Source organism: Hyla sarda, chromosome 1, assembly GCF_029499605.1.
Source record: "Hyla sarda isolate aHylSar1 chromosome 1, aHylSar1.hap1, whole genome shotgun sequence".
Classification (NCBI taxonomy): Eukaryota; Metazoa; Chordata; class Amphibia; order Anura; family Hylidae; genus Hyla; species Hyla sarda.
Window position 1 is genome coordinate 611,968,494 of NC_079189.1, and position 19,473 is coordinate 611,987,966.

Sequence of the window (19,473 nt, forward strand, 5' to 3'; positions counted from 1 at the left end):
AAATTTTGGGGGGCATTTTCTCCCATTACCCTTTAGAAAAATGGTAAATTTGGGGAAAAACTGCACTTTAGTGATTTTTTTTTTCATTTACACATCCGACTTTAATGAAAAGTCATCAAACACCTGTGGGGTATTAAGGCTCACTGGACCCCTTGTTACATGCCTTGAGGGGTGTAGTTTCCAAAATTGTATGCCATGTGTTTTTTTTTTCTGCTGTTCTGGCACCATAGGGGCTTCCTAAATGTGACATGCCCCCCAAAAGCCATTTCAGAAAAACTCACTCTCCAAAATCCCATTGTCACTCCTTCCCTTCTGAGCCCTCTACTGCGCCCGCCGAACACTTGACATACACATATGAGGTATTTCCTTACTTGACATACACAAACTCGTATTTCCTTATACCTCTATATAGCCGCATAGAGCCGACACTGGTTGTATATATTTTTTATTGCAGGATGGGGTCATTTACTCAGGAGCAGGGGGTCATGGCCTAAGGCTGTGTTGTGGCTCTCAAGGAAGCCTTTTTAATTGGTTTTAAATGAGTAACTTGATGTGTTGTTTTGCATATTCTAAATAAAGATATGGGGGGAGATTTATCAAAACCTGTCCAGAGGAAAAGTTGCCCATAGCAACCAATCAGATCGCTTCTTTCATTTTGCAGAGGCCTTGTTAAAAATGAAAGAAGCTGATTGGTTGCTATGGGCAACTTTTCCTCTGGACAGGTTTTGATAAATCTCCCCCATTGTATTTATGAGATATTATAGTGGTGTGCATTCTATTTTCAGTGGTGGCTTTTTTCTGGATCGAATGTAGTATTTAGAAATGTCTCCCAACGGCCCATATAATGGTGTGACGAGGGGTCACCATTAGGGGGCTGAATAAGTAAGGAATAAATGTCGGAGAGAAGCCTAAGGCTCACCTCGGCACAACCTTTCAAAGCTGGTGGGCAGAGAGACCACTATGGAGCCAGCTATGGAAGACATGAAATGTCTCATTTGTAAATAGTGAAAGTGCTCAGATGAGGGGAGCTCCCAATGAGTCATCAACTGGTCAAAAGGCAGAAGGGAACGAGATAAGGGGTCCACCACATCAGCCCAGCAGAAAAGGCCCCGAGACCCCCACTCCCTCACCATAGTAGAGGACAGACCAGAGGGAAAATCAGGATGATAGAGGAAGGACCGCATTAGTGAAAAGGGAGAAAACAATTTGAATTTAACTGAGCAATACTCCCACACATATTTAGAGAAAGACATAGGACCCAGTAGAGGAGAGGGAGAGATAGTAGACGCCGGAGAGGACCAGAGGAGGGTATTAGGGTGGGTAGGCGCCAGCCAAAGCTTCTCTAGTTCCATCCAGCGGCTGTATGCGTGGTACGAGGACCACGCCGCCAGATGGCGTAGGTGCGCAGCCCAGTAGAAATTTATCACATCAAGGACCGCCAGACCCCCCACAGCCCTACTAGCCAGCATGACAGACATCGGTAGACTATGTCTCTTACCATCCCAGATAAAACAGAAAATCGCCGATTGGAAAGAGCGAAGGGCCGAAAAAGGGACTCGGACGGGTAACGTCTTGAAAAAGTAAAGCAGTTTCGGAAGAATCGACATCTTAACTGCTTTAAAGGAAAACTTAGAGCGCAAAAGGTTAGATAAGGACAGAGGGAGGTTCAAAGGAAGCGCTTCAGATTTAGAAAGATTGACCGTGTATCCAGAAACCACACCATAGGCATGAAGAGCTTTATAGAGGCTAGGGGGAGAAAGTAAAGGACGAGAGAGTGTAAGAAGAACATCAGCAAACATCAGCATATCTTGAATTCCCGATCAAGCATATCTTGAATTCCCGATCCGGATCACCCCTTATCATAGCGGCTAAAGACTCAATGCATAAGGCTAAAACCAGGGGGGACAACGGACATCCCTGATGAGACCCATTAAACAAGGGGAAGGTAGGGGAGGAAGCATGAGGAAGTTTGAGAGAGACAGGAGGAGAGGAATAAAGACCACGCAGCGCAGTCAGAAAGTTGCCCGTGATACTGAACCTTTGCAGGGTGGCGAAGAGAAAAGGCCATTCCAGATCCAAACTTAGAATCAACGCCTGTTCGGACCTCCGATTGATTAAGTCAACCAGGTACACCACCCTCCTGGTGTTGTCACCGCCCTGGCGACAGGGAATAAACCCAACCTGATTCTTTTGGATGAGAGAAGGAAGAAAGGAGCAAAGTTTGACTACCAAAACTTTGGAGAAAAGCTTCAAGTCAGAGTTAAGGAGGGCAATAGGCCTGTAGCTAGAGCAATCGTGAGGATCATTACCGGGTTTAGGTATCAGAGTGATAAGGGAATGCAAGAAGGACTGCGGAATCTCCTTCCCCCCATATAAGAATTAAACAGAGGAACAAGATGAGGAATAAGTAGAGAAAGTCTTATAATACAGGTACGTGACTCCGTCTGGGCCAAAGAAGCGACCAACAGGAAGGGATTTTAGAACCTCCAGTAGCTCATCCCCAGTAATAGGTGCATTAAGGACCTCACGATTGGCCTCCGATAGAGTAGGTAAACCACACTGCCAAAGATAGGAGTCAAGAGCAGCTGCACGCTCCACCGGGTCAGACGGAAGCTGAGAAGGAAGAGAGTAAAGACCAGAGTAGTAGTCAGTAAAGAGGCGAGAAATAGCAGCAGGAGTCCTTTAGGACAGAGGGAGATTGAGCAACAGCACAATCCCGTAGGCACCTTGCCAACATAGTATGAGCTTTATTACCTTTCTCATAAAACCGCTGTTTAGCATACATCAGCTGTCTCTCAACTCTATGAAGAGCCAGGTCACCCAACTGAGCACGGGCAGTCACTAAGCACCTCAAGGTGGACAGAGAAGGGGAAGACAATAAGAGAGCTTCGTAGCGAACAATCTAAGCATGAAGTTCTCGGGAGCGAGCCAGAGCATCACGCTTAAGTCGAGCACCAAGGGCAATACAATGCCCTCGTACGACCGACTTGTGAGCTTCCCAGAGGACAGCTCGTGAAGAGACTGAGCCCACGTTAGTAGCAAAGTAATCAGTTATACACTTCAGTATTGACTCCCGGGAAGGTAGTGATTTAAGAAGAGAATTGTTAAGCTGCCAATGACAGCTCTGAAGAGAAGAGGGAGAGGAGGAAAAAGAGAGGAGAAGGGGACAATGATCAGACCAGGAGATCGGTTCTAGAGAGGTGGCCGTAAGCATGTGCACCATGGGAAGGTTACCAAAAAAATAGTCTATGCGAGTATGCAACTTATGGGGATGAGAGTAAAAACTAAAAGAGCGGTCCATCTGGTGGTTTATCCGCCACAAGTCGTATAACGAGGAGGCAAAAACAATCCATCGGAAAACGGTAGCTAAGCGTATTTGGGCAGGGGTTGGGGGAGCTGCAATGAGAGAGTGGCGGTCCATAGTGGGAGAAAAAATAAGATTAAAATCCCCCCAAACAACCAGGCAGAGGGAGGGTATTTATGGAGTCTAGTAAGTACTCTTCGTAGGAATGAAATTTGGGAGGAGTTAGGGGCGTAAACATTGCAGAGCAGAAGCGAGCCCCCCCCCCCAGAATCCCCCTCCACCATGTCAAAGTGTCCCTGCGGGTCTAGAAATGAGGAAGAAACTTGTAGCGGACAGGATCTAGAAATAAGGATAGCAACTCCAGCCGCCTTCCTGTCAGAAACAGCCAAGTAGGCCTATGGAAAGAGGTGTTGGAGGAATAGAAAGGATCCAGAACGGTCAAAGTGTGCTCCTGAAGAAAAATTATATCCGCACGAAGCTCTACCAGCTCTCCTTGTAAAAGGCGCCACTTAGAGGGAGAGTTCAGGCCCTTAACATTGAAGGAGACACACTTCACCATGGTGGATGATGAAAAGAGGAATACAGCCAATTAAGAGAAATAATCACAGGAGATTCCCGGAGGACCACTGCATACCAAAGGAGAGAAAACTGGGGAACCTGGGGCCCAACATAAATAGGCAGGGGAAGGAGACCTGGAGAGAGAACAGAAAAGAACAGGAAGGGGAGGAGAACAAAGCGGTACAAAAAGACCAACAAACAGACACCAGATAGACAGGACAACAGAAGACATACAAAATGTAATACTGAACAAGGAAAAGAACTATTGACCAAAAAGCCAATGTGGAGGCCAGGATCACCGGAGTGGACCAGGAGTCACAACACAGGCAATCCATTGCTAGAGCTTCAGGGGGGGGGGGCTTACAAGAAGGCCAACACCCCATTCAGAGGCCAGAGCAATAGAAAAACATTAAAACAAAACCATTGGTGACCAAAAATGCAATGTTACAACAACATTAAAAGTGAGTAAAAGCAGATAAATGCAACATGTGAGGAGTACACCATAGTAATCAGAAAAAGGCCAGGAAAACAGAAATGTCCAGAGCCAGATGTATCACGGAGGAGATACAGGGCCGTAGTCGACACCTCAGGGGAGGGGGCTCGAGGAGGGGCCCCCAGGTCCACGAGGAGAAGGTTTCCCCTGAGCACCAGACCGGGGGGTCAAGACAGGTTGCCACACTGGAGGCAAAGGCGGAGAGGGAGATGTCAAGTCCCAGTCCACCATCTAAGGTACCGGCAGATCCAAGGCAGAGCAGAAGGCAGGGATATCAGAGAAGGAGCGTAGAACAGCAGAGCGTCCCTCCCTACAAGCATGGAGAGCAAAAGAGAAGTTCCACCGGTAAGGCACATGATGCGAGCGGAGGACCACCAGGAGTGGTTGGAGCATCCGCCGCTTCCCAAGTGTCAGCCAGGACAGGTCTTGAAATAGCTGAAGAGGGGCCCCGTCGAAATCAAAGTTCTTTAGGGACGAGGCTTTGACCATTATAGCCTCCTTGACTTGAAAATCAAGCACACTGCAGACAACATCACGAGGAGTGCCCGTAGTAGACTTGGGGCGGAGGGCCCTATGAGCAGGGCCGGATTAACGGTATGAACCGGTATACCGCCCAGCCCTAGTTTCCATACATTAACATATATTCAGCTATCCTGGTAATTTAATGTGCACAAAATTGCTTTGTGTTGTGTTTTCATTTTATATACTTCGATAAAAAGGCCCATCACAATCTTCAGCACCAGGCCCATGATGCTCTTAATCCGGCCCTGCCTATGAGCTCTGTCCAGCTTGATCTTTTGGTAAGGGGGTTCACCCAGAATATGGTTAATGATGGCTTCAAAGGTGCCGAAAAGATCCTCCTTGCATGTAGCCTCCGGCAGCCCCCACAACATGGGCATGTAGATCACATAGAAAGTCCTTCTGAGAACCAATTGTAGAGTGGAGCTGTGCAATATAGGCCCTGGTGGTATCATGAGCCTCCTCCAAACCCTCCACCTGGTCCGACACATGCTGTAGATCCTGGTGCATGGAGGAAATTTCTGCCCGACAAGCATCTCTAACTTCAGCAATGAGTGAGCAGAAATCTTCTTTAGTAGGAATTTGAGAAAGAAGCAGTCCCAGGTCAGGCAGAGCAGAGGAGCGCAGGTCAGGCTCTGAGAAGGTGTCCCAGGAGGAGGAAGCAGGTGCAGGCGGAGTAGGCCCCAAGGACCCAGAGGGGAGATGGTGAGGGCCCTGGGAAGGCAGGGTGGTAGTAGCAGCAGCCATCATGGTGGGCAAAGGGACCCTCTGTGGTTTGGGAGAGGCAGGGGGGACGTAACACTCAGCAAGGGGGTCCAGGGGTATGGAGGTAGGGGGTGCAAATTAAACAGATCCAGTCCCTTCCAAGGCAGGCAGCTCTGAAGTGAGGAGACCTATCTCCCAGGCAGGGGAGGACTGAGCCGCCAGGAGCAGCTGCCGGCAGCAGTGAGATTGCGGGAGCCACGGCCAAGCCACTCGTTAAAGGGGCCCAAGATGGAGGCACCCCGTTCTGGCAGGGGGAGGTGGGCAGATGCCCCAGGTGAGGGGACAGCAGAGGGGGGCCAGGGGAGCAGAGCCTCCAACAGGCAGGCACGGAAAGTCACTCATCGCCGGACTTGTGCGTACAGGAGCTGCAGCAGGCACCATAGCAGGAGTGGCAGCAGAGGCAGAGAGATCCGGAGGCAGCGCTGCAGCACAGGAAGCTAAGCAGCGCCGGATGGCGTGGGCAGAGCAGCGGTGACCAGATGAAATCACTGGGGCGGGGGCAACCCTGAGTCCTCTGGTGCAGGTGAGCACTTGGAGCGGGCACTTGGAGCGGGAGTGCAGGCCGTGTGCCAGACCCACTAAGAAAGAATGCCGCCGGGAGGGGTGGAGGTCAGCCGGCAGGTGTGGATGGGTTCCTTGCTTTCCGAGAAGTCCTCCCCATGGGATAAAGCTGGGTCACCAATGAGTTTGGGGCTAGTTCACGGCCTCAGGAGCGGGAGCCACCTCAGCAAGCGCCATCTGTCGATGCCAAGCCATGCCCCCCCCCACTTCACACCATTTTTATTAATGTGTGAGATGGCTCCGCCCCCTCTGTCTATACCCACCTTCTATTTCCTTATGACTATGCTCCCCTATACACCTAACAAGTGACCCCTCCCCCGAGGAGCCTCGTCCACCCAATCCCCATATCAGCAGCTGTGTGCGCTGGAAGATCTTATCTCATATATTCCTTACTTCTTATATATCCTTGTACAGTTATCGAAGGGTTAAAACGACAAACATTAACCCTTACTTACCCTGTTTTCCCATCAGACCTGTATAATATGGAGGCAAAGATGACAGATGATAATAATGACATGACAAAACTTTTATTAACAATTGGGATCAAGTTTGGAGATGCAGTATACGATATATGTATAAATGTCAGATATCCTATGTACATGGTTAATATATAGATGTCTTATCTGCATCATTTATTGCTCGGAATTGTCTTCTCTCCTGTGTGAATTCTTGTATGTATGGTAAGATGTGATTTCTAAGTAAAACATTTCTCACATTCTAAACAAATTGGCTTCTCTCCTCTGTGGGTTATTTTATGTTTATGAACATCAGATTTCTGGGTAAAACATTTTCCACATTGTGAACATTAAACTAACTTCTCCACTGTGTGAGTTCTTTGATGTAAAAAAAGACTTGATTTGCGAGTAAAATATTTCCTACATTCTGAACAATAAAATGGCTTCTCCCCTGTGTGAGTTCTTTGATGTTTAACAAGATTTGATTTCTGAGAAAAACATTTCCCACATTCTGTGCATGAAAATGGCTTCTCTCCTGTGTGAGTTTTTTGATGTTGAACAAGATTTGATTGCTTAGTAAAACATTTCGCACAGTCTGAACATGAAAATGGCTTCTCTCCTGTGTGAGTTTTTTGATGATCAACAAGGGTTGATTTCATAGTAAAACATTTCCCACATTCTGTGCATGAAAATGGCTTCTCCCCTCTGTGAGTTCTCTGGTGCTTCACAAGATTTGATTTAAAAGTAAAACATTTTTTACATTCTGAACACGAAAACAGTTTGATCCCTGTGTGGATTTTTTGATGTTTAACAAGACATGATTTCTGAGTAAAACATTTCCCACATTCTAAACATAAAAATGGCTTCTCTCCTGTGTGCGTTCTTTGATGTTGAACAAGATTTGATTTAAGAGTAAAACATTTTTCACATTCTGAACATGAAAACTGTTTGATCCCTGTGTGGATTTTTTGATGTGTAACAAGATTTCCTTGCTGAGTAAAACGTTTCCCACATTCTGAACATGAAAATGGCTTCTCTCCTGTGTGAGTTTTTCGATGTTCAAGAAGATAAGATTTGTGACTAAAACATTTCTCACATTCTGAATATGAAAATGGCTTCTCCTTATTTTGCTGTGATGAATGAGAAGACCGGACCTGTATATAAGGATGAGATGAGAGATCTTGGCTGTGAAGGGCTGAGGGTGTATCTGGGATAATAGAATGTTCTTCATATGTATCTTGTGTGATATCATCATCTGCTTTATAATCTGAAGATATAAGATTCTCCTCTGATCTCCTGGTACAAGAATCTGCAGAGAATAAATAATATGTTATTTTTGGGTATTAACCTTAAAGGGGTTATCCAGGAAAATGTATTTTTATATATTTCAAATAGCTCCAGAAAGTTAAACAGATATGTAAATTACTTCTATTAAAAAAATCTTAATCCTTTCAGTACTTATGAGCTGCTGAAGTTGAGTTGTTCTTTTCTGTCTAAGTCCTCTCTGATGACATCTGTCTTGTGAACTGTCCAGAGTAGAAGAAAAATCCCCATAGCAAACCTCTTCTACTCTGTGCAGTTCCCGAGACAAGCAGAGATGTCAGCAGAGAGCACTGTTCCCAGACAGAAAAGAACAACTCAACTTCAGCAGCTGATAATTATTGGAAGGATGAAGATTTTTTAATAGAAGTCATTTAAAAATCTGTTAAATTTCTAGAGCCAGTATATATATATTTTAAAAGTTTTTTCCTGGAATACCCTTTTAACCTCTTATCGACCAGCATATTCAGTTTTAAGGTAATATATTTAAAAAATTACAAAATTTGTGGTGGTTTCGTGTATACGCCATTCACTTGGCAGTAACATTGAGGTGTCATCTTTATTTATAAGGCCAGTATGGTCACAAGAATACACAATTTGTAAAGTTTTCGTTATGTTTAATACTTTAAAAAATGTAAAAAATAAAATACCGTATTTATCGGCGTATAACACGCACTTTTTAGGCTAAAATTTTTAGCCTAAAGTCTACCTGCGTATTATACGCCGATAAGCCGCTGCAGTTCAATGATTTAAAGCGGGCGCTTAAAATCAATGAACTGCAGCGGCTTTGCAGGTGCAGAGAACGCCAGCGCTGCCGGCTTCTCTGCCCCTGCAGGCCCTTCTCTCCCCCTGGCTATCGGCGCCGCTGCCCGTTCTCTCCCCCTGACTATCGGTGCCGGCGCCCCATTGCTGGCACCGATAGCCAGGGGGAGAGAAGCGGCGTGGGCAATGGGGCAGCGGCGCCGACAGCCAGGGGGAGAGAAGGGGCAGCGGCACCCATTGCCGGCGCCTCTGCCTCCCCCCATCCCCGGTTGCATAATTACCTGTTGCCGGGGTCGGGTCCGCGCTGCTTCAGGCCTCCGGTGTGCATCCCATGCGTCGTTGCTCTGTCACCCCTGTCCATTCCTGTTACCACCTTGTCACTCCTGTCCACCCCTCTTTAATCCCTACACATCCCGTCACCCATGTACACTCCTCTACACCCCTGTCACCCATGTACTCTTCTACACCCCACTGTCACCCATGTCCACTCTTCTACACCCCTCTGTCACCCATGTACACTCCTCTACACCCCTCTGTCACCCATGTACACTCCTCTACACCCCTCTGTCACCCATGTACACTCCTCTACACCCATCTGTCACCCATGTACACTCCTCTATACCCCTCTGTCACCCATGTACACTCCTCTACACCCCTCTGTCACCCATGTACACTCCTTTACACCCCTCTGTCACCCATGTCCACTCCTCTACACCCATCTGTCACCCATGTACACTCCTTTACACCCCTCTGTCACCCATGTACACTCCTCTACACCCCTCTGTCACCCATGTACACTCCTCTACACCCCTGTCACCCATGTACACTCCTCTACACCCCTCTGCCACCCATGTACACTCCTCTACACCCCTCTGCCACCCATGTACACTCCTCTACACCCCACTGTCACCCATGTCCACTCTTCTACACCCCTCTGTCACCCATGTACACTCCTCTGTCACCCATGTACACTCCTGTCACCCATGTACACTCCTCTGTCACCCATGTACACCCCTCTGTCACCCATGTCCACTGCTCTACACCCCTCTGTCACCCATGTACACTCCTCTACACCCCTCTGTCACCCATGTACACTCCTCTACACCCCTCTGTCACCCATGTACACTCCTCTACACCCCTCTGCCACCCATGTACACTCCTCTACACCCCTCTGCCACCCATGTACACTCCTCTACACCCCTCTGCCACCCATGTACACTCCTCTACACCCCTCTGTCACCCATGTACACTCCTCTACACCCCTCTGTCACCCATGTACACTCTTCTACACCCCTCTGTCACCCATGTACACTCCTCTACACCCCTCTGTCACCCATGTACACTCTTCAACACCCCTCTGTCACCCATGTACACTCCTCTGTCACCCATGTACACTCTTCTACACCCCTCTGTCACCCATGTACACCCCTCTGTCACCCATGTACACTCCTCTACACCCCTGTCACCCATGTACACTCCTCTACACCCCTCTGTCACCCATGTACACTCCTCTGTCACCCATGTACACTCCTCTACACCCGTCACCCATGTACACTCCTCTATACCCCTCTGTCACCCATGTACACTCTTCTACACCCCTCTGTCACCCATGTCCACTGCTCTACACCCCTCTGTCACCCATGTCCACTGCTCTACACCCCCCTGTCATCCATGTACACCCCTCTACACCCCTCTGTCACCCATGTAAACTCATCTACACCCCTCTGTCACCCATGTCCACTGCTCTACACCCCTGTCACCCATGTACACCCCTCTGTCACCCATGTACACTCCTCTACACCCCTCTGTCACCCATGTACACTCCTCTACACCCCTCTGTCACCCATGTACACTCCTCTACACCCCTCTATCACCCATGTCCACTGCTCTACACCCCTCTGTCACACATGTACACTGCTCAACACCCCTCTGTCACCCATGTACACTCCTCTACACCCCTCTGTCACCCATGTACACTCCTCTACACCCCTCTGTCACCCATGTCCACTGCTCTACACCCCTCTGTCACACATGTACACTGCTCAACACCCCTCTGTCACCCATGTCCACTGCTCTACACCCCTCTGTCACCCATGTACACTCCTCTACACCCCTCTGTACACTCCTCTACACCCCCCTGTCACCCATGTACACTCTTCTACACCCCTCTGTCACCCATGTCCACTGCTCTACACCCCTCTGTCACCCATGTATACTCCTCTACACCCCTCTGTCACCCATGTACACTCCTCTACACCCCTCTGTCACCCATGTACACTCCTCTACACCCCTCTGTCACCCATGTACACTCCTCTACACCCCTCTGTCACCCATGTACACTCCTCTACACTCCTCTGTCACCCATGTACACTCCTCTTTTTAGAAAGAAAAACGCTATTTTGCCATTTTTGGGGGGGGTTTGTTATTACAAAGTGCGTTATGGTAAAAATGACACGTTCTCTATATTCTGTAGGTCAATGCAAGTAAAACAATATCCAAATAATATGGATTTTCTATTACTGTACTACTTTAAAAAAAAAAAAAAATTTAAATCAATATGTCTAAAATTATTCTTTTCTGAACCCTTTAACCCCCTTAATTACCAGGCCAATTTTATTTTTGCATTTTCATTTTTCCTCCTCGCCTTCTAAAATCCTTAACTCTTTTAGGTTTCCATCTACAGACTCATATAAGACCCATAAATTGTACGGCGAACCCCAACAAATATTTTTTTGGGGAGGAAATTTAAATGAAAACCACAATTTTGCACATTTTGGAGGGTTTTGTTTTCACACTGTACACTTTACGGTAAAAATGACTTGTGTTCTTTATTCCTTGGGTCAATACGATTAAAATGATACCCATGGGTAGATACTTTTATATTTTTGTACCGCTTAAAAAAAATCTAAAACTTTTTGTACAAAATCAGTAATATAAAATCGCCCAATTTTGACCACCTATAACTTTTTTATTTTTCCGTATATAGGGCGGTTTGAGGGCTCATTTTTTGCGCCATCATCTGTACATCTGTTTTTATTGATACCACATTTGCATATATAACACTTTTAGATCACCTTTTATAAAAAAAATTTGCAGCATTTTTGGACTATTATTTTTATGTTTACGCCATTCACCATACGGGATCATTTACATTATATTTTGATAGTTTGGACATTAATGCATGCGGTGATACCAAATATATTTATAAAAAAATATATATTTTACGCTTTTTGGGGGTAAAATGGTAAAAGGGGACAATTTTCATTTTTATTGGGGGAGGGGATTTTTTACTTTTTTTACTATTTTATTTCATTTTTCTTTACACTTTTTATGTCCCCATAGGGGAATATAAATACCAATCCTTTGATTGCTAATACTGTTCAGTGCTATGTATAGGACACAGCACTGATCAGTATTATCGGTCATCTTCTGCTCTGGTCTGCTCGATCTCAGATCAGAGCAGAAGACTCCAGGAGACAGCCAGACGCAGGTGAGGGGACCTCTGGCCGCCATTTTAGATGATCGGATCGGATGATGCGGGCGATCTGATCATCTATTTTAACATGCGCATTGCCGCAGATGCCGTAATCTGTATTGATACTGGCATCTGAGGGGTTAATGGTGGACAACCATGCAATCGCGGATGTCGGCCATTACCGGTGGGTCCCTGGCTGCTGCTAGCAGCTGGGACCTGCCGTGTATGAAATGAGCACCACTCCGATGCTCGCGGTCATACACAGGAAGGGTAGGTTTGTTGGGGCCTCTTTCCTGTTGGACAAGAGCTTAGTGATAGACCGCATCCTTTGTGCACGTTTTTTTAGTGCAACACTTTTGCACTTTTTCTTGCACTTTGGGTGATAGAGAGCACGCGCCTCGGCTCTTAAAAAAAAGGCCACTCCAGGACCTTACTGTTCTTCTTCATGAGCCTCTCCTTTATTGTCTTGGTCGTGTATATAGTGGGTCATTGTCATGCTGGAATATCCATTCACCACCCATTTTTAATGCCCTGGCTGAGGATAGGAGGTCCTCACCCATGGCTTCATGCTGTGAAGTTGTCCTGTCCCCAAGGCTGAAAAAGCTTCTCCAAATCATAATGTTTCCACCTCCATGTGTGACGGCAGGGATGATGTTCTTGGGTCATAGGCAGCATTCCTCCTCCTCCTCCTCCAAACTCAGAGAATTAAGTTGATGCCAAAGAGCTTGATTTTGGTGTCATGTGACCAAAACACCCAGTTCTTCTCTGAATCATTCAAATGTTCACTGGCAAACTTAAGACCGACCAGTACCTGAGATTTTTTAAGCAGGGGCACCTTGTGGGGACTGCAGGATTTCAGTCCTTCACGGCGTCTGAGTTTTATCTCCTATAACCTAACACATTTTCATACACAAAATTACTGCAACCAGTGACTAAGTGAAATCTCTAACTATTCTCTGCATTAAGTGGTTACTACTCACCTGGGCGGTTACCTGTAAAAAAGCCCTGCTTATACTGCTCAATACTGCTCACATCTGTCTCTTCTTCTTCTTCCTTTATGACTGTAGCATTAATATAGATCAGATCTTTTCCTGTAGAAATATCCTCCTTATACTGCTCATCGCCACTCACATCTGTCTCTTCATCTTCTTTCTTTATATCTGTAGCATTAATATAGATCAGATCTTTTCCTGTAGGAATGTCCTCCTTATACTGCTTATGACCGCTCACATCTGTCTCTTCGTCTTCTTTCTTTATATCTGTAGCATTAATATAGATCAGATCTTTTCCTGTAGGAATGTCCTCCTTATACTGCTCATCACCTCTCACATCTGTGTCTTCTTCCTTTATATGTGTAGCATTAATATAGATCAGATCTTTTCCTGTAGGAATGTTCTCCTTATACTGCTTATGACCGCTCACATCTGTCTCTTCGTCTTCTTTCTTTATATCTGTAGCATTAATATAGATCAGATCTTTTCCTGTTGGAATGTCCTCCTTATACTGCTCATCACCTCTCACATCTGTCTCTTCGTCTTCTTCCTTTATATGTGTAGCATTAATATAGATCAGATCTTTTCCTGTAGGAATGTCCTCCTTATACTGCTCATCACCGCTCACATCTGTCTCTGCAGCATTATTATTGTTTCGATCTTCTCCCTGATTCATAAGATGTGGAAGAAATATTGTAAAAGTCATCAGACAGTAGAAGTCACATGGGATGTTATAGATGAGTAGAAGATGAGGAGTCATGGAGGGTGAGGGGACTGACCACAAGAGCTTCACAGCCCTTCTACAGATCATAGGGAATATCTCCATCTACCTGATCATCCTGTGGAAGAGGACGGGGACACCTCTCTGGTGCTGTTCTCTTACTGGATCTGACTGTAGGGAACACATACAGAGACTGAATTCATTCTTTACATACAAATAATGAGAGGACGTGTGTATATAGTCATGTCTATTACCTGCTGATGTGAGGGGCTGCTGATCCTCCATCATCACCTGATCCTTGTACTGATCCTTGTGTCCTTCTACATACTCCCACTCCTCCATGGAGAAATAGACCGCCACGTCCTGACACCTTATAGGAACCTGACACATAATGATACAGTCATCACCCCGATCCCTCCAGTGGTGTTACTGTGTAATGTCCCAGCATTCCCAGCAGTGTCACCTCTCCAGTCATCACCAGACCCCTCCATTACTGTATAATGTCCCAGCAGTGTCACCTCTCCAGTCATCACCAGACCCCTCCATTACTGTATAATGTCCCAGCAGTGTCACCTCTCCAGTCATCACCAGACCCCTCCATTACTGTATAATGTCCCAGCAGTGTCACCTCTCCACTCATCACCAGACCCCTCCATTACTGTATAATGTCCCAGCATTCCCAGCAGTGTCACCTCTCCAGTCATCACCAGACCCCTCCATTACTGTATAATGTCCCAGCAGTGTCACCTCTCCAGTCATCACCAGACTCCTCCATTACTGTATAATGTCCCAGCAGTGTCACCTCTCCAGTCATCACCAGTCCCCTCCATTACTGTATAATGTCCCAGCATTCCCAGCAGTGTCACCTCTCCAGTCATCACCAGACCCCTCCATTACTGTATAATGTCCCAGCAGTGTCACCTCTCCAGTCATCACCAGACCCCTCCATTACTGTATAATGTCCCAGCAGTGTCACCTCTCCAGTCATCACCAGACCCCTCCATTACTGTATAATGTCCCAGCAGTGTCACCTCTCCAGTCATCACCAGACCCCTCCATTACTGTATAATGTCCCAGCAGTGTCACCTCTCCAGTCATCACCAGACCCCTCCATTACTGTATAATGTCCCAGCAGTGTCACCTCTCCAGTCATCACCAGACCCCTTCATTACTGTATAATGTCCCAGCAGTGTCCCCTCTCCAGTCATCACCAGACCCCTCCATTACTGTATAATGTCCCAGCAGGGTCACCTCTCCAGTCATCACCAGACACCTCCATTACTGTATAATGTCCCAGCAGTGTCACCTCTCCAGTCATCACCAGACCCCTCCATTACTGTATAATGTCCCAGCAGGGTCACCTCTCCAGTCATCACCAGACCCCTCCATTACTGTATAATGTCCCAGCATTCCCAGCAGTGTCACCTCTCCAGTCATCACCAGACCCCTCCATTACTGTATAATGTCCCAGCAGTGTCACCTCTCCTGTCATTACCAGACCCCTCCATTACTGTATAATGTCCCAGCAGGGTCACCTCTCCAGTCAGCAGCTCCATCATCTTGTTGATGAGTTCTAGGATCTTCTGTTCATCCATTTCCTCATGTATCAGGGAGTGAGGTGGGGGCCCCGGGATTGGGCTCAGGGTTCTTTCCCAACCTTCATACACAGGGGCCCGGCAGCGCCCACTAGAGGACTTCTTCACTACTGTGTAATCCTGTGTATGGAGAAACACATTAATATCACTACATACTTTCCCAGAATCCCTCACCTCTCCAGTCATATCCATCTGTAATTACATAGATAAGAATGAGGTCATGTGACATCACTCCCAGAATCCCTCACCTCTCCAGTCATATCCATCTGTTATTACATAGATAAGAATGAGGTCATGTGACATCACTCCCAGAATCCCTCACCTCTCCAGTCATATCCATCTATTACATTGATAAGAATGAGGTCATGTGACATCACTCCCAGAATCCCTCACCTCTCCAGTCATATCCATCTGTAATTACATAGATAAGAATGAGGTCATGTGACATCACTCCCAGAATCCCTCACCTCTCCAGTCATATCCATCTGTTATTACATAGATAAGAATGAGGTCATGTGACATCACTCCCAGAATCCCTCACCTCTCCAGTCATATCCATCTGTAATTACATAGATAGGAATGAGGTCATGTGACATCAATCCCAGAATCCCTCACCTCTCCAGTCATATCCATCTGTTATTACATAGATAAGAATGAAGTCGACTTCCGGTTCCGGCGCGCGTATGAGCGGACGCGAGTGAAGGAGCTCCGCGCTCGCTACCACCGATACATCTCCATTCTGCCTCCAGACCTACGCCAGCTGAGAGTAACAACTACCTGCTGGTACAGCATTACTTCCCACATCATATGGAGAAATTCCTCCGCCGCAGCGGAGACACGGGGCCTGACGCGCCATCTCCCCGCGCCTCACAGCACCAGGCGGCCCTCAAAATGGCGGCGGTAGCAGAGGAAGCACGGGACCCTCAGGCAACCACGCAGGTCAGCAAACAGGGAGATGGGGCTGTGGAGATGGAGGAGCAGCCCTCCCCACCTGATAATGGGGCCAGTGGGGGAATCCCTTATACGGACATGGCAGCAGTGGTGGCACGCATTCTCCTGCCGGAGATAAGGGCCTCGGTGGAGGCGGTCTTTGCTAGTTCTATTCAGCAGATACAGGCTGAGGTGACGGTGCATACCTCGAGGCTCACTGACTTGGAGCAGCGGGTCAGCAGCCTAGAAGATGTGGTCGGCACGAGTACTACAACAGTCCAAGCTCTGACCAGAGCTAATCTCCTATTAAAAGAGAAGGTGGAAGATTTTATTGTTAAGTACTTGAACTATGCTGATAAGGAACTTATATTGCGCACATTTAAAAAAGTTCAAGCACCTTTAAAGATCAGAGGCGTTAAAGTGTTACTCTTTGGTGATTACTCGATTGAGGTGGCTAAGAAGCGTAAGGCTTATGCAGCAGTCTGCTCCTCCCTGGTGCAGCAACAAATACGATTTGTACTGCAATACTCGGCGAAATTGAAGATTTTCTTTCCCAATGGTAACTCAGAAAGCTTCTTGACTCCTGAAGCGGCAGCAGCGAAGATGGCTTCTCTAAAGCTACAGGATGACGGTTCGAGATCTCAGCAGAAAAGGCGCAGAATGGATAAAGACGGCGCAATACCTGCGCCACCTATCTGACGGTGTGGGACTGTATGTAGCTGACTATGTCATTATTGTTCTTCTAGGTGGAGATTGAGAACTTTGGTGGGAGACTAAGGATCCACTGTTTGAGTGCACTACCTAAAGTTTTAATGTTACGGCTATTGTGCTCTTACTGTTCTGTATTCAATATCGCACACTGGTGCTGCGTGTTCTGCCTGACGGTTACAGGACAGTGTGCCGTGTGATGCAGGTGTCTACCTGCATACTTTACCTCTATGACAAGTTTTGTTTTATTTTGGAGGGGTTTGCCTGAGTTTATTATCCCTCTCTTCTCTATGTTGTGGCTCCAAGGAGTCCTAGGGTATATTGAGCTTGTGTACAGTACTGGGGGGGGGGGGGGGGGGAGGGGAGGGTTCAAGATATATCTACGGGACAAGGTGGGGGGGGGGGGTTGGGTCGGGGACACATATGTCTGTCATGGTTATTGGTGGGGGCGGGAGTGGGTGGGAGGGAGTTGTGCTAGTTAGAGTAGTCCTCAGGGGGGAGGGAGTGTGCCTCTCGCCGTACGCGGAAGAAGAGAGGTCTGGGATGGTGATTTAGCACTAGGTGGTTAGGGGGGATGTGTTATTTTCTGGCGCTCTTTGACCAGGAGCAGGATCTATTGTTAATAATTGATGTATTTATGTCTATGTTTGTTTTTGCCTTCTATTGTACGTCTTCTACTGCTCTCCGTGCTTTCCGCTTTTCTTTCTGTTCCCTCTTACCTCTCGCGCTGGGGGCCCTCGCCACTCCTGTTTTGCATACGCTACTATATCTACTATCTTTCCAACTCTGTTATCAGATTAGTCTCGTGGAATGTGAAGGGACTTAGGTCCCCTGCTAAGCGCAGGATGGTCTTGAAACATCTTAGAAAGCTGGATGTAGATGTTGCATTGTTGCAAGAAACGCACCTGTCAGACTTGGATTTTCCGCGCATGAGGCAGTTCTGGGTAGGGGAAGTGCTGGGATCGCCCACAGTGCAAGGGAAAGAGGGGGTGTTGATGTTGTTCCATAGGAGACTGCAATACCATATACGCTCTCAGGAGCGTGATGATCAGGGGAGATTGTTGAAGGTTGTGATGGATTCACCAGCGGGGACATTGACAATATATAATGTTTACGCCCCTAATGTGTCTAATGTGCCTTTTTTCTCGTCTCTAGAAGCTAAGCTGTTACAGGAAGACCCGACTGCCACTGTAGTAGGAGGCGATTTCAATGCGGTGTCCTGTACGGCCGAAGATAGACAGCGTACTAGGAGTTTATCATCCGTGGGTTCCAGAGAGGTACATGTGTTGCACGATTTGATGATCTCAACATCTCTAGTGGATGTATGGAGATATTTTAATCCTATGGGACGGGAGTTTACGCACTTTTCGCATGCGCAGCAGGCCTGGTCGCGCATAGATTATTTCTTACTAGTACAGGGGCTCCTGGCGAGGGTGGAGGACATACACATTGGGGATCTGGTGATCTCGGATCACGCCCCGGTGTGTCTGACAATACGGGAGACGTTTCAGAAGGGCACAGACATACTGTGGCGCTTCCCCAATTATTTGGCGGCCGATGCAGATTTTGTGGCAAGACTCCAGGGGTGGTGGTTGGAGTATGCGGAGACTAACTCAGACGTTCTTGATAGGCCGTCTCTTTACTGGGATACGGCAAAAGCGGTCATACGGGGGAGGATTATTGCTTATGTGGCAGCTAAGAAGAGGAAGTGCAGGGCTGATTTTGCAACAAGGACAGATAAGGTGAGGACTGCTTATACCCGGTTCGCGCATACGCCTACAGAAACCAATATGGAGGCCTGGGTGGCGGCCAAAAGAGATTTTGAAGCTTGTGTAGAGACTTGGGACGTAATGTACAGGGATCAAAAATCAGTGGATTTGTTCAAGTTTGGCAACAAGGCTGGGAAGTTGCTGGCTAGACTAGCCAGACCAAGGGGGAAAGGGGAGTTTATTCGTTCCCTTATGGACAGGCAGGGTGTTTCTCACACTAGACCTAAGGACATAAATTCTGTATTGCACCAATTCTATACAGGCCTCTATACAAAGGACAGCACTGATGATGCGGGTGGGCGAGCATTTCTTGCAGGCATCGACTTGCCTCAGTTGACCAGTGAGGATAGAGATATACTCAATGCGCCCATAACACAAGAGGAGGTGATGGCTGGAATTAAGTCCCTGAAAAATGGAAAGGCGCCAGGCCCTGATGGCTTTGGAGGGGAATTTTACAAGGCCTTGATGGTGGAATTGGCGCAGCCGCTGACTTCACTGTTTAATAGTGTGTTGGGAGGAGAGCCTATTATGCCATCTAGTAACATG

The 19,473-nt window shown here is 47.1% G+C and overlaps 1 pseudogene; it reads right to left on the minus strand.

The window, feature by feature from the left end:
- LOC130298763 (zinc finger protein 502-like) overlaps positions 1-19,473 on the minus strand; it is a 99,141-nt pseudogene that overhangs the window by 26,360 nt on the left and 53,308 nt on the right.